At 42.1% G+C, this 17,009-nt stretch overlaps 1 protein-coding gene across 3 annotated transcripts in view; it reads right to left on the minus strand.

The window, feature by feature from the left end:
- ANKRD6 (ankyrin repeat domain 6) overlaps nucleotides 1-11,604 on the minus strand; it is a 203,472-nt gene extending 191,868 nt beyond the window's left edge. For all 3 annotated transcript variants that reach the window (XM_036871716.1, XM_036871719.1, XM_036871718.1), the window contains exon 1: nucleotides 11,413-11,604. The gene's annotated coding sequence lies outside the window, so the exon portion shown is untranslated. The remainder of the gene's footprint in view (nucleotides 1-11,412) is intronic.
- Nucleotides 11,605-17,009: the final 5,405 nt, after the last annotated feature.

The raw sequence follows: 17,009 nt of genomic DNA on the forward strand, positions 1-17,009 counted from the left end.
CACTTGCAGAAGAGCTAACCAGGAGAGCTGCTCAACCAGGAATAACCTATTTGGACTTTAGGTGAGCTGGAAATAAACTTTTACTGGATTAAGCTACTGAGATTTGGAGATGTTTGTTACAGCAGTTAGCCTACCCTAACAGAATACATTTTGAGTTGGATAAATGAGTCAAGTCATAATTTATTGAAGGGTTTCTAAGATGAATGTAAATATTGAAGAATCAAATGTATAAGAAAAACTTGAAAGTTACAGTTTTTCCCATTTATGCAATCCATTCATATGAGTTAAAAACCAGTCAGAATGACTAGAGAGTTCTATTTATAAATAAATTCTGATACTAACATCTTTTATAACAATACATCATTGCAACAGCTCACCTAAATCACTGGATACTCCACAAGGTAGAATGTATTGTATGATATATTTATAATACATTTAAAACATAAAGTGTAAACCAGAAGACAATCTGAAAATTAAATTTGTATTCCCCAAGGCAGAATCTACTGAACTTCAGTCATTCAGGACCACTTCATGAGTTTTCCAGAGCTGTACCTCAAGTATTATTTTCTTCCTATTTTTCTGGAGCCTAAAGAGGGCAGGGACAGAAATGGCAGTTGTGAGGCTGAGTCCTGCACACACTCTAGTTCCACATCTGCCCACTAGGGACTCCAAGACAGTTTGCTATGGGGCTCCTCTGGCCCTTGAGGAATGGATCCTGGAGTTTGTAGGATATAGGAGAGAATGGCGGGAGGCTCTGAGGGAAAAGAATTGTTCACGCTTCTCCCAGGTTTGAACAGAAAGAAAGCCTCTGGAGCTTGGTAAGGGGAAAGATATACCAGAAAACTGAAAGGGGCTAAGACACCCAAGTGAAAGAGCCTGTTATGCGGTGGGTAGAGCTCTGTAAACAACATTTTCTTGCATTGCTTACTAACCATTTTTGGGTTAGGGAACCATGTGAGACTATAACAAAAGCTATGGAATGTCTTCCCTCTCATATATACAAATGAGCATTCACTTAAATACTTACACCTAAATTCTGGGAGCTCTTAGAGCATCTGTAGCCCATCAATGAACCTCAGGTTAAGAATCCCTATTTCAAAGTAAGTCAGACAGAGAAAGACAAGTATCATATTTACATGATTATATGTGGAATCTAAAAAAGGAGTACAAATGAACTTACCTACAAAACAGAAATAGAGTTACAGATGTAGAAAGCAAACTTATGGGGACTTCCCTGGTGGTCCAGTGGCTAAGACTCCACGCTCCCAGTGCAGGGGGGCCTGGGTTCGATCCCTGGTCAGGGAACTAGATACCACATGCCACAACTAAGAGTTTGTGTGCTGCAACTAAGACCCAGCGCAGTCAAATAAATAAATAAATATTAAATAAATAAATAATATAATGTCTTTTAAAAAAAAAAAGAAAACAAACTTATGTTACCAGGGGGTAAGGGGGGGAGGGATAAATGGGGAAATTGGGATTGACATATACACACTACTATATATAAAATAGGTAACTAATAAGGACCTACTATATAGCACAGGGAACTCTACTCAGTACTCTGTAATGGCCTATATGGGAAAAGAATCTAAAAAAGAGTGGATATGTGTATATGTATAACTGATTCACCTTGCTGTACACCTGAAACTAACACAACATTGTAAATCAACTATACTGCAATAAAAATTTTTTTAAAAAATCAAGCATGTTTTCAGAAACATCAAAACAACAACAACAAAAAGAATCCCTATTTTAGTAGGAGGTTTAATAGCTGCTCCTCAGGTTGATATAGGAACCTACTAATAAATAATGCAGGCTCTTCCCTATACAAGAGAGAACACAGCTACTTCTTGCATCTCTTCTCCTATGACTGGGGATAAGGAGGAGGAGGAAAGAGAGGTAATGTCACTCCTTGGCCTTTCTAGCCATCCTGCACTGTTATTAACCTCTATGCCTTGGTACAGTCCAGCAGTGGGGCCCCATCAATGGGATTTTTTTTTTTTTACTTTTTTAAACTTTATTTTGAAACAACATTAGTCTCACATAGAAGCTGCAAAAATAGTCCATGAACCTCAAAGGTATTAAGAGTAAGTAAAATAAGCCAGTCACAAAATAACAAATATTGTATGATTCCACTTATAGGAGGCATCTAGAATCAAACTGACAGAGAAAGAAAGTAGAGTAGTGGTTACCAGGGGCCTGGGGGAGATGGGATTGGGGAGTTATCATTTAACGGGTACAGAGTTTCAGTTTAGGATGATGAAAAAGCTCGAGACTGACAGTGGTGATGGTGACACGACAATGTGAACGTGATTAATGCCACTGAACTGCATACTTAAAAACTTATTGAAATGGTAAATTTTATGTCGTGTATATTTTATCACAGTAAAAAAATAATACAGAGAGTTCCTGTGTACCCTATCTCCCAATGGTAATATCTTACATAACCACAGTACAATTATAAAAACAAGGAAACTGGCACTGGTATAATACTATTAAGTAAACTTACAGAACTTATTTGGATTTCACTTTTTCCATGGGCTCACAGTGTTTGTGTGTGTGTGTGTGTGTGTAGTTCTATGAATTTTATCACATTCATAGATTCATGTAACTACCACCATAGTCAGAGTACAAAACTGTTTCAAATCCCCATTTTACAGACTAGGAAACTGAGGCATAATGAGGTTAAGTAAACCGTCAAAAATGTTACAACCAATAGGTGCCAGAGCCAGGCATCCAACCCAGTAAGATGCCTGGGGCATAGCTAGGATACTCAAATGCATCCATATATACCTACTCAAGAAGTCTGTTCTTTGGTACTTGAATATTTTATACTACATATGGCATAATATAAAACAGTATATAACACATCTCAACATTCTACCATTGGGTCAAATTCAGAATTTCAGCTGGGACTTACAGTTCACTTGGTATTTTCTAGCTAGAAAGTAAGTTTAAAAACTGGCACGAGGGACTTCCCTGGTGGTGCAGTGGTAAAGAATCCGCCTGCCAATGCAGGGAACATGGGTTCGAGCCCTGGTCTGGGAAGATCCCACATTCTGCGAAGCAACTAAGCCCGTGCGCCACAACTACTGAGCCTGCGCTCTAGAGCCTGCAAGCCACAACTACTGAGTCTGTGTGCCACAACTACTGAAGCCCACGCGCCTAGAGCCCGTGCTCCGCCACAAGAGAAGCCACTGCAATGAGAAGCCCGCACGCCACAATGAAGACCCAACGCAGCCAAAAATAAGTTAATTAATTAATTAATTTTTAAAAACTGGCATGAGACATGTTATCCCTGCCAAAGAAAGAGAAATAACTTTTAGTTTTGTGAAAAATCTGAATTGAAAATTTCCAAGTCAAATTGTTCATGATTTATTTTTCATCCTCAATAATAAATTCAAATCACTACCATCTAACCATGATAAAATAGGTCCATCTCGGGCTTCCCTGGCGGCGCAGTGGTTAAGAATCCGCCTGCCAGTGCAGGGGACACAGGTTCGAGCCCTGGTCCGGGAAGATCCCACATGCCACAGAGCAACTAAGCCCATGCGCCACAACTACTGAGCCTGCGCTCTAGAGCCTGCAAGCCACAACTACTGAGCCCGCGTGCTACAACTACTGAAACCCGCGTGCCTAGAGCCCATGCTCCGCAACAAGAGAAGTCACCGCAATGAGAAGCTCACACACTGTAACGAAGAGTAGTCCCCGCTCGCTGCAACTAGAGAAAGCCCGTGCACAGCAACAAAGACCCAACGCAGCCAAAAATAAATAAATAAAAAATAAATAAAATTAAAAAAAAAATAGGTCCATCTCATGTCATTACATTTCCACCTCTCATTAAGCAAATATTTTAGTTACTAGAACATCTAAATAGTTCCATTACGGGAACAAAGTATTTTTTTTAGTACATTTGATTAACAATGAATTTTCTTGTGTAATTTTTAAAACTTTTTAACTAATTTATTTTTCTGATTATAAACTAAATATATGTTCATTGTAAGAAGCCTTAAAATTTCCGTAAAGATGCAGAGGGGGGGAAAACACCCACTACTCCTAAAACTCACCACCTAGAGGCAATTTCCTTGTATATCAGATTCCCCTGGGACTTTCCTAGAGTTAGAATAAAATGCTGACATTTTTAAAAACTGAAAACTCTAATTTACTGAAAAACGAATATAAATTTTCTGACCTTGGAATCAGGTTTTAGAATAAGATGGTACTTTGGGTTTATATTCTAAAATGTGAATACACGCATACATAGTCTGAAAGGACTCTACACAGTAAGCTATTGATGTTCATAATAAAAGGAAGTCATCAGGTTACATCAGGTTAACAATCTCATTAGCTCTCTTTGGCTCACAGACCATCAGGTTGATTCAAGGGCACCGATCTCTAGAAGTGAGGAAAAAAAAGAGTGTTGCTTTTACACTGTGAATATGAATGATTTCACAAAACGATACCTTTAAAAAATAATATTTTGGTCTAGTCCTCTTAGTTAGTGAAGAGAAAACTGAGACTCTGAGATATTTTCTGGAGCTCCACAGCAAGTTGGTGGCCAGGACTACACTGTGTTTCCTGATGTCCATCCAATGTCCTTCCATCCTCCTCAAGGACCCCGGACGTGCCCCTCGACCCAACCCGACAAGATGATGGAGAACAGGGTTCCTAGAGCTAAGGCGGAAAAGGTCACAACCTTGAAAGAACTAAGTTCTGTTTTCACCTCTTACCTACTTAATATCTGTAAGGAAAATTGACCTTATTCTTTTGTATTTATTCATTTTACAAACATTTCTCAAAGCATATGTCCTTTACAAAAACAAAAATAAACAAAAAAAAAAAAAAAAGCCTTGCTGATTCCTGTTTAGCTATTAATATTAGTTTACTACAAACTACTTCACCATTCTTGGTTACCATCTGCTGATATCTATCTCCATTAAATTCACCTTTTTTTATAAATTTATTTATTTATTTAATTTTTGGCTACGTTGGGTCTTTGTTGCTGAACGCGGGCTTTCTCTAGTTGCAGCGAGCGGGGGCTAGTCTTCGTTGCGGTGCGTGTGCTTCTCATTGCGGTGGTTTCTCTTGTTGCGGAGCACGGGCTCTAGGCGCGTGGGATTCAGTAGTTGTGGCGCATGAGCTTAGTTGCTCCGCGGCATGTGGAATCTTCCCAGCCCAGGGCTCGAACCCATGTCTCCTGCATTGCCAGGTGGATTCTTAACCACTGCGCCACCAGGTAAGTCCCAAATTCGCCTTTTTTTAAAGAACGCTTTTTACTATCATGGACAGAAATATTTCCCATAATCTCCATTCTGGAACTGAAGACAAATCAGTGATGTAGAAATTAAGTCCATTCAGCTACCAATAAACTCCCAAATTTAAATTAAATCTTTTCCTCCTTACATACCCTTTCTTAGTTTTACATGAAGATATTAAGAGTCAAGCATTTCCCAGATGGTCAACAGACACATGAAAAGATGCTCAATATTGCTAATCATCAGGGAAATGCAAATCAAAACCACAATGAGCTATCACCTCACACCTGTCAGCATGACTATCATCAAAAAGAACACAAATAACAAATGCTGGAGAGAGTGTGGAGAAAACGGAACCCTCTTGCACTGTTGGTGGTAATGAAAACTGGTGCAGCCACTATGGAAAACAGTATGGAGTTTCCTCAAAAAGCTAAAAATAGAACTACCACATGACCCAGCAATTCCACTCCTGGGTAAATATCTGAAAAAAACAAAAACACTAATTCGAAAAGATACATGCACCCCCATGTTCATAGCAGCCTTATTTACAATTGCCAAGATATGGAAGCAACCTAAGTGTCCATCAACAGATGAATGGATAGTATTTCCCTGGTGGCGCAGTGGTTGAGAACCCACCTGCCAATGCAGGGGACATGGGTTCGAGCCCTGGTCCAGGAAGATCCCACATGCCACAGAGCAACTAAGCCCGTGCACCACAACTACTGAGCCTGTGCTCTAGAGCCCGCGTGCCACAACTACCGAAGCCTGCGTGCCACAAGTACTGAAGCCGGCATACCTAGAGCCCATGCTCCGCAATAAGAGAAGCCACCCGCAATGAGAAGCCTGCGCACCGCAATGAAGAGTAGCCCCCGCTCACCACAACTAGAGAAAGCCTGTGTGCAGCAACAAAGACCCAACGCAGTCCAAAATAAATAAATAAATTTATTAATAGAAACAGATGAATGGATAAAGAAGATGTGGTATATATATACGTATACATAAACACATGGGAATATTATTCAGACATAAAAAAGAATGAAATTTTGCCATTTACAGCAACATGGATGGACTTGGAGGGCATTATGCTAAGTGAAATAAGTCAGACAGAGAAAGATAAATACTGTATGGTATCACTTATATGTGGAATCTAAAAAATACAACAAACTAGTGAATACAACAAAAAAAAGGAGACTCACAGATACAGAGAACAAACTAATGGTTACCAGTGGGAAGAGGGAGGGAGGAGGGGCAGTATAGCGGTAGGGGACTAAGAGATACAAACTATTAGGTATAAAATAAGCTACAAGAATATATTGTACAACATAAGGAATATAGCCAATATTTTATAATAACTGTAAATGGATTATAGCCTTTAAGAAAAAGAGTCAAGCATTTTGCAAAGCACTTTGTGACTAATATCAGATTCTAATAGCTAAACAGATGCTCAAACTTTCTGAATCTCAATTTTCTTTTAATTACGAGTTGCAGACAAAAAGGAGAAGGCAATTCATTCTAACCCACATTTTATTATCTACAATGCAGTTTTCTACTTTATACCCTAAAACCATAAGGCGTTGAGTATTATCTATAAAAATATTGAATTACCATGTTGTATACCTGAAACTAATATAATATTGTTAAGTCAGCTATACTTTTTTAAAAAAAGATGTTATTAAATATAATCAGCTTAACCCAAGGCAAGATATGAAATTCTTATTTTTTAAGAAAGGAGCAATATGTTAAGTAAAAATAATGCTGATAATTTATAGATGGGCATGAAATGGAAAAAATGGAATTATCAGTTCAGAAGAATCAAATACTTTCTCACACACAAACATATATCCAAATTTTATAGAGGGAGAAAAAAACCCTCAACATTATAAACCAAAACAAACAGAAAAAAAATTTTATGTCAATTTGGAAGCATCACCTATGGTTCTGTACAGGCTTCCCAATGATAAATGACTGAAGAAAGCAACAATAAGAATCCACAACTATGCTAGGGAAACATCACTATTGAGTGTATTCTCACAAATTGTTAAAATATCGCCAGGTCCTAGCTTACACTTGGGATCTGGGCAAGGAATAGGACAAGGGAGGAAAGGTCTATGTTACCTAAAAGGCACCGTGACAGCCATCTGTGACATCGTTATTCAAGTCAGCCTTTCCTTGGAGGATTAACAAGTACCACTTATTGATAGGAATTATCATGGGATGCTCTACAATTTAATAAAAACTGTTTCATCTGAAAAGATTATCTGTTCTCTGTGCCAAAAGTATATGCGGAAATTAAATCCTACTTGAAACATTTCTCGGCCTGTAACCTACGTCCAAACTTCCCAAGACATAAGACAAAGTCCAGGCTCAATCCAATCAGTTATGACCTCCTCCCCAAACCAGGGCACATGGTGGCAAATGAAAATGAGTATTCCAAGGATGGTCTAAAAAATCAAAAAGTGTCACAATGGTACACCAGAGTTTTCTGTTTGAAAATGATAAATCATCCTACAATGTGAACTAATTACCTCATAGTTTATTTGCTAAGGTTGAGATTTCAAGTACTGGCTATTCTTAAATAGGGGCAATGACATACACCTATTACTGGACATTCATTTAGTACTATTTAACAATCATTAAAACAGCTACCATTTCTTGAGACTCCATTATATTCCAGGGCTTTAACAGATGGTTTTACATACGTTACCTAGTTTAATCCTCTGAATGACCCTTATCAGGAAGGCTCTAGCCACTCCATTTTACACAGAGGAGAAAACCAAGATGTAGCTCACTGCACCCAGAAGCTTAACCTGGGGCTACTTCAGGCAGACACCTTCCTTAGTAACTGATCTCTCTTGGGAAGGGGGTTTTACCTTAAACCAACAACTCCCCAACTGTGCACCAAGGCACTCGGGAGCTGTAGAAAATGCACAGGGGAAACGTAGGATTTTTGAAAATTTCAAGGGAGACACAGTGTACTCAATGCGCTCGACACTGAACCTACAGACTGGAGGAGTCCACCCCTTCAACATCAGATCCCGTTACATTGCTGTCAATGACATCATATCTCTGCAAAGCTTGGGTTTTCAGTGGTTGCTGTGATAAAAAGCAAGTGCTGCAGAAAAATTAATGTGGGACAGGAAATGAGATTGGGATCCAATCTGATCCCAAAGTTTGTGCGTGCAGCACACACACACACACACACACACATCCTCTTTGTAGCTGTGGTTATTTAAGAATGATATAAATATTCTTCTGTCAGTTTATGTGCATTCTTTTTTTTTCAAACAGCTTGTATGTTGTTAGGATATAAATACTTATTACGTTATTTCAACCTAACTACTACTAACTACCTAAATCTAGGGACACTGAAAAAATTACTTAGATACTAAGGGGGCCATGAACCAAGTTTAGGAATCTTTGCCTTAACCAAGAAATGTCAGAATGTGTAAGATTCACGGAGGAGACCTGTGATTCAGCCCAAAGAAATAACTTAAGGTCCCTAACACAAATATCATAACCAGACAAAGAAGAATTTAGGTTAAAACCGTTTTTAAAGGTCACTCTCAGCTGGCTTAATCCTTCAAATCCCATACAATGTCCCCTGGAAAACTGGTATTTTTTTTAAACACTTCTAAAACACATGCACACAAATTACTGTTTTTCCAATTCTTAGGGACTCAAGCAAAGCTTTCAAAATTACAGCCTCCAAGCTATGTTAGAAGAGACTGGCCCTCCCCGACACAGACAGAACACACCCGCAGAACCTGTGCCAAAGGAAACTGGGGGCAGACCCTGACAGCCAGCCTGCCCATCCCAGCACTTTTGATACTTTCAGCTTTCTGTGGTTTGCATCTTACTCTCAATATCCTGCTTTTATATTCTACAGGAATGCTCCAGGTTATTGTGGAAAGGCTTGTTTGGAAACTTCCCTTCCACAGAGTTTTTCATGTAAGATATTAAGTGTGAAAAGCAAGGGGAAAATAAACACAAAATCCAGACTATCAGTTCCTTGGGGAGAGAGAGAGAGGTAAGTGGAATGCCACAGGGAGGAGGGCTCGGGCCTGCAAGGTTCTGAGGATGCTCTGGTTCTTCAGCTGGGTGATGGGTACTTGGGTGTACCTTGTGTTCTTATTCTTTAATTTGTACCTCTCCGTTTGATACTTTCTGAATGTATGATATAGTCCACAGTGGCAGCACCAGAATTTCAATATGCGAGGGCCTTGGGAGTTAAAAGAGTACTTCGTCTCTAAGCAGAGTTGGATCACAAGCCGTCTGCTTTTCCTTGGATTATATGCTTATCTGGAGGGGCTCTGGAGAGGCTGATGAGTTTGAGTGGAAAGCTAAGGTTAATTTTTGGTGCCACCACTGAACAAGGAGTTAACAAATTAGCATTTTGTTATCACCCTTGGTTTATACCTCCCAACAACATGCAACCAGTTGTTTTCTGGGCTCTTACTCCTTTTCACCCTTCTTCACTCTCCCCTCCTCATTTAGAACCTAGAGGGCAGAAAACTCTTCCAATTTTAATTTATATCCCTAATCAAAAAAAAAAATTCATTTACCAGATACTAAGCACCTGCTAGGGATGATGAAAGATAAATATGTACAGTCCAGCACCTACTACAGCAGGAGAACAACAGGTTGCTACTGCTATTTTAAGGATGGGAAACTCCGTCAGAGACCATCAATACACTGTGGGACCACCGTGGACCCAGGGGTGTTTGTGTTCACTGCCCAAGTGCTTCCCACTTCCATTGGCCTAACAGACATTAGCTCAACATGAATGAGTATCACCATCCAACAGACTCACAAAAAGGATGCCCAACCTTCAAGAGCGCTATGCCAAGCTTTTCACTTGCATCATTTCATTTAATTTCTACAACCACACCACCAGGTTATGTATCATACACCCAGTTTACAATTCTAAAAACTGAGGTTTAAAGAAGTGGGTTTTCCAATGTCACACACCTAACAAGTGGCATCAAGACTCAATCTCATGACCCCAAAGGGGATCTCTTAACCACCACTTAAACCATCCCAACATGCTTTAGGGAAAACATTCTTTTTTTTCTTTTTGGTCTGCGTTGTGTCTTCGTTGCTGCGCGTGGGCTTTCTCTAGTTGTAGCGAGCAGGGGCTGCTCTTCTTTCCAGTGTGCAGACTTCTCACCGCGGTGGCTTCTCTTGTTGCGGAGCACGCGGGTTTCGGTAGTTGTGGCTCGCGGGCTCTAGAGCGCAGGCTCAGTAGTTGTGGCGCACGGGCTTAGTTGCTCCGCGACATGTGGTATCTTCCTGGAGCAGGGCTTGAACCCGTGTTCCCTGCATTGGCAGGCGGATTCTTAACCACTGCGCCACCAGGGAAGCCCCGGGAAAACATTCTTGACCCACTCTAGGAAACCGACGCTCCTCTCGGGTCGACTTCCCCTCCCGCCCCTCAAATCTACCGGAAGCACCACACTGAAATTTCCAAGACAAGTGTCCGTGAGCTGATGTCTAAACTCAAACCAAACAACGTGCTCGCTCCCTTGAGCCCGGGGAGATGCCACTTGCTAACTCTTTACGGAGCTTAAGTCCAGCCAGAGCGGACCTCCCCGGGGTAGGGCAGCCCCACGGTCCGGCGCTTGCAGCCCTTTGCGGTCCTCGAAGGGGTGAGGGAAGGGGTCAGGCTGCTGTCGCGTCCGAGCCGAGCCCGGTCACTCGGAGGCCTGCCCGCAGGCCCAGGGACGGCGGGGGGCGCTGGCGACCAGAGGGGACCCTCCCTTACGCCCGAAGACGGCCGGCCTCCGCGTCCGGTCTGGGACCCCCGCCCCACCCCACCCCCCGTTTCTACAAACTCTTTGAGCTCACTGGAGAAAGAGGAGGGGGACGTGCAAAGACGAGAAAGTTCTCTGCCTCCTCCCACCAAAGTTCTATATTCTAGGGAAGCAACTGAAAGAAAGAGACAAGGGAGGTGCCCCAGAAAGGACCCCCCTCCCGCGCCGGCTTCCCCAGAGGCCGCAGGAAAGGGGGCAACGCGCTCCGTCTGGGACTCCTCCCCAGACAGCGATCTGGGGGCGCTCCCACCCGCGACACGGTCCTCCCAGAGGCCCCCCGAGAGTAGAGGACGCCGGTCCTGGGATGAAGAGGGGTCTCGAAGGGACCCGGCGAGGTCACACGGTACCTTTCTCTCCGTGCCGCTGGGACCGATGCCGGCGACAAGGTGGGGGCGAGGTGAGACGATGGGCACGGGCTCCCGCTGGCTCCGGCGGCCCCTGGGCCTCGGCGCCGCCCAGCGCCGCCGCCTCCTGCCGCCGCTCGCCGGTCTGAGCTCCCGGGTCTGCGCTCCCCACTCCCGCAGGTTACCTGTGGCCGAGCCGACGCGCCCGCCGCCCGCTCGGCGCCCCGCCCCTCCCCGCCCCGCCCGCGCTCCTAGGCTGGGGCCGCAGCGCCCCGCAGCGGCCGGTCAGGGCACGGCGGCGGCCCGAGGGGAGGCGGGGCCCCCAGGGCCCTCGGGCTGGCCTTGGCCTCCAGCCAGCTCTCTCCTGGGCCGCTGCCCCTTCCGCGCCCTCCTGAGAGCCATCCTTATAGAGTGAGAGGAACAGCGGATGCAGTTAGGTGAGGTTTTCCTGGCAGGGGTTGCCAGGAGGTTTGTAGGAGGGAGAGGGGATTCGGGAGGAGAAACCATCCCTCAACCTGTGGCCAAGTGTGTATTTCAATACGTTCGTAGTTCACTTAACTGGGATGTCTCAGTAGAAGCTGAACAACAGTGATGAATGATCCAGGCTCATTAGAAAGCTGGAGAGAAGAAAGGAAGCCTTTATTCCAAAAAGCTTGTCTGTTAATAGCTTGTCGGAAGCATCCCATACGAAACAGGCAAAAGCATTGAACGTTCCTGCCTCCTATGTTCAAATCACACTTTACATACCATTAACTCGGTCTGGTTTTGTCTGTTTTTCACAGTCACTACTTCAGTATCTAAAGGAGTTCCCTGAACATAGCGAGCACTCAGTAAATTATTGTTGAACGAATGTATGAATGAGTAGGACCTCATTCAGCCTTTTGAAGACGCGCGACAGGTATCTGCTCTCTGAACACAGAGAGCTGGAGAGGGAGGTGGGGAACCCTAGAATGGAGTTTCGGTCTTCCCTGAGCTTATTTTGAACCGGATTTTTCTTATCCCCTCTGAAATAGGCCTGGTTTCCAGGGGAAAAGAAACATGATGATCTCCTACTTTTTCTTAAGATATTTGTCTCCCTCTTTCCTTCAGGGAACATTAGGCAGGAGAAATCCAAACAGCCCTATGCATACCAGAAAAGGGTAAGTGCTTGATTTTCCTCCACTACTTCTGAACTTCCCCCAACCCCAAAGGCATAGCTAGGGTTTTACATGGCAGAGTGTGAAACCTCTCTTCTGAGTATCCCTTGGCTTTCTTCAGATTTGCCCCCATCCCTGTCGCTCCCCATCTAAAGCTGTTAGAACACATTTCCTTTCCCTGCTCATCAGCTCTGGATTTCTCTCCAAGCAGGTCACTGCTGAGTTCTAGGTGCACCCCCAAGGTCAAGGTAAGTACCCATTACCTTTCAACCTGATCATTTCCTCCTTATACTTTTCCAGATTAAAGACTTTTCCTAGCTAGTCCCTTGAATAAACAACCAAAGCTAGAGTGCTCCATTCCTCCGGGAGGCTTTTATGACATCACCACAAGGTCGAGATGAGATGGAGTTTGAAGTTACATTCATGGGCAGTCAGAGCAATCGCACATTAATCCTGCTGAAAGGAACAGAAGCCAGCCTGTACGACATGTGAATGTTCCTGGGAACTGACTGGTCTGCAGTTGTTCCCAGACCTTAATTAATGGCAATTCCTGGCAGAGGGGCCTCATGAGAGCCAAAGCAGGCAGTGGGTGAGCTGCTTGGAGATCACGCTTGCTTGTCTCCAAGTGGGCACACAGTGTTTGGACAGCTAATGAAAGGAGAATCCTAAAGCTCCCTGTATATGAGGGAGGCTCCCAGCCCTCAGTTCCGTTCTGCCCCTCTGTCCAGCTCCATCACAGCCAGCCTCATACATCCACCCCACTACCTTCTCCTTCTGCCTCATGAGAAAAAAGTTCTACTCTACCAGTGACAGCTTTCACTGTTCTATGAGAATATAATCTGCTCCTATTTCCAGCAACGTTTCTTTAACGAGTTGACTGCACTAGCTGTCTTTTGCGTAATTAGCTGCAATTGGTCCTTCAGCCCACCATTCTGACTTCCATCCCTTGCTAAGTCTTCCACTCGAGAAACATTACATGTGCCCCTCCATGATCATACCCTCCTCGTCCTCCAGAGGAAACCACAGTCCGTAATTTTGTGTTAATAATTCTCTTATTGAGGGCTTCCCTGGTGGCGCAGTGGTGAAGAATACGCCTGCCAATGCAGGGGACACGGGTTCAAACCCTGGTCGGGGAAGATCCCACATGCTGCGGAGCAACTAAGCCTGTGTACCACAACTACTGAGCCTGCACTCTAGAGCCCGCGGGCCACAACTACTGAAGGCTGCATGCCTAGAGGCCGTGCTCCGCAACAAGAGAAGCCACAACAATGAGAAGCCCGTGCACCACAACGAAGAGTAGCCCCTGCTCGCCACAACCAGAGAAAAAGCCCGCGCGCAGCAATGAAGACCCAACGCAGCCAAAAATAAAATAAATTAATAAAATAAAATAAATTAATTTAAAAAATAATAATTCTCATCACAAACATATGTAGCCCTAAATACTGTACTGTTCAGTTTTGCCTGTTTTTGAACTTTTCTGTAAGTGGAATCATTCTGCATGATTCCTATGCAACTTGCTTTTTTCACTTAGCATTCTGTTTCTGAGATTCGACTATTCAGTTCCTCTGTCATATAGTATTTCATTGTAAGAAGATATCACAATTTATTTGCCCAGTTTACTTTTGGACATTGGGTTGGCTCCAGTTCTTGCTATTGCAAACGATGTTGCTATGAACATGCTTAAATATTTCTTCTGAGGCATGTGTGCAAGAGTTTTTAGGATACATATCTAAACTTAATTGTTGGGTCTTAAGGTATGTGTGTGTTCAAATTTACATGCTAGGTAATGCCAAACTGTTTTCTAAATCCGTTGTACCAATTTTAATTCCCAAAAGCAATGTATGAAAGTCCCCTTGCTCCACATCTTTGCCAGCGCTTGTTTTTTCTGTGGGTGTGAATGATTTCTTACTATGAGTGAGGTTTGTATTTCTCCAATTATAGGTATGATTGTTCATCTTTAATGGTTACTAACTATTCTTGTTTACTCTTTTGTTAACTTCTCATGTCTTTTGCACTGTTTTATGTGTTTTGAGAAATCCTTCCTGACCCTGAGGACATAAAAATATTCTCCCATATTTTCTTCTAAAAGTTGTAAAGTTTTACCTTTCACATTCCATCTGAAATTAATTTCCCCTCTCATTTCGATGCCAGGGCTATCTTATAATGGGTTTTCATGTTTGTATGGATCAGTTTTAGATGCTCTATTTTGTTCCATTTGCCTATCCCTGTGCTGGTCACATGCAGCCTGAAAATCTACGGTTTTATATTAAATCTTGATTTCTGATTATGGAAGCCCTACCCTGACTTACTTCTTTATATTCTTCGTAAGGATCTCAAGTATTCTTAGCCCTTTGTTCTTCCATAGACGTTTATACTTAGTTTGTCAGGCTCCATGAAAAATTTGGGATTTTGATTTGGAATTGCAGTGAATCTGTGTGGTAGATTGCATTAGTCATTCACAATTATTTGTTCCCTTCCCATCTTTGCCATGCTTTCCTATACCGGTGTAGACTCCTCTGCCCCACTGGTTTGGGGCTTGTGTGACTTGCCTTGACCAACACCATGTTGGAGCAGAAACTTTAAATATGTGGCATGCTTTAGTGCTTCTCCTGTCCCCCTTGAGCTTTTGCCCTCTGTTATGAGACTAACATGCCCCAAAGAGTGGCTACTCCTTCAGCTGGGATCCCAGAATGAGAAGATACATGGAATCACACAGAGCCCAGTATGGCTGTAGGCAGTCTGCAACACTCACGTAATGGAAACCAGAACTAAATCGTTTGCTGCCACTGCAATTTGGAGAGAATTGACATCTTTATACTATTGACTTTTCCTGTCTATGTACATGTTTGACATGTCTGTCCATTTATTTATTTATTTATTTATTTATTTGGCTGCACCAGGTCTTAGTTGCGGCATGCAGGATCTTTAGTTGTGGCATGCAGGGTCTTAATTGTGACATGCAGGATCTAGTTCCCTGACCAGGGATCGAACCCGGGCCTCCTGCATTGAGAGCACGGAGTCTTAACCACTGGACCACCAGAGAAGTCTCTGCCCATTTATTTAGAATCTTAGTGACTTCAAACGTTTTACAACTTTTCATTTTCTGAGATTTATTTTTAATTATCTTGTTTGTTACTATCGCAAGTGATGACGTTTCTGAAAATACACGTTCTACCCTTTTGTTGTCAATAAGAAAAATGTACAGTATCTTTGTTTATTGATCTTATATCCAGCAACATTGCTAAATTCTGTTATTAGTTTTAGTAATTTATAGATTCTTTAGTTTTCTATGTACCTGCAAGTAATGATATTTTATTCCTTACTTTCCACCCCTTATATCTTTAAATTTTTTTGGTTTATTTTGAGATAATGACAGATTCACAAGAAGTTGCAAAAATAGTATAGAGAGATCAACTATACTTCAAAATAAATAAATTTAAAACATTTTAATTATAAAAAGAATTTTAATAGTATAGAGATGTCCTGTGTACTCTTCACCCAGTCTCCACGAGTAGTTACATCTTAACATAACTATAGTACACTATCAAAACATTAAAACAATATCAAAATATTGGCATGGGTACAATGTGTGTAAAGCTCTATGAAATCTTACCACATGTGTAGCTTCATGTAACCACCATCACAATCAGGATACAGAACTATGCCATCACCACTGGTGCTACTCCATTTCAGTCACTTCCAACCTCCTCCCCACACCATCCCTAACCCCTGACAACCACTAATCTCTTTTCCATCTCTACATTTTGTTATTTCAAGAATATTATATAATTGGAATCATATAGTATATGAACTTTTGAAACCGGCTTTTTTTCGGTCAGCATAAATGCCCTTGAGATCCACCCAAGTTGTTCTCTGTATCAACAGTTCATTCTCTTTATTGCTGAGTAGTATTCCATGGTAGGGATGTGCCAGTTTGTTTAACCATTCATCTGTTGAAAGGCATCTGGATTTTTTACAGTTTTTGGTTATCATGAATAAAGCTGCTATGAACAATTGTGCACAGGTTTTTATTTTTGTTTTTTTTTAAAAACATCTTTATTGGAGTGCACAGGTTTTTATATGAACATAAGTTTTCATTTTTCTGAGGTAAGTGTCCATAAGGGCAATTGCTGTGTTGTATAGCACAATAGTTGCATGTTTAATTTTATAGGAAACTACCAAACTACTTTCCAGAGTGGCTTTTTCCTTTTACATTCCCACTCCTGATGTATGAGAGATCCAGTTTCTCTGCATCCTTGCCAACATTTGGTGTTGTCACTATTTTTTTATTTTAGCCATTTTGATAGCTATATAGTGGTAACTTATTGTGGTCTTAATAATTTGTATTTCTTTAATGGCTAGTGGTAATGAACATTTTTTTCTTTTTCTTTTTTTTTTTAATAATCCAATGGTCTTCTATTTTTTTTTTACACCTATTATGCCATGAATTCATAGGAAATGTGT

The sequence above is a fragment of the Balaenoptera musculus genome, chromosome 12, assembly GCF_009873245.2.
Source record: "Balaenoptera musculus isolate JJ_BM4_2016_0621 chromosome 12, mBalMus1.pri.v3, whole genome shotgun sequence".
Taxonomy (NCBI): domain Eukaryota; kingdom Metazoa; phylum Chordata; class Mammalia; order Artiodactyla; family Balaenopteridae; genus Balaenoptera; species Balaenoptera musculus.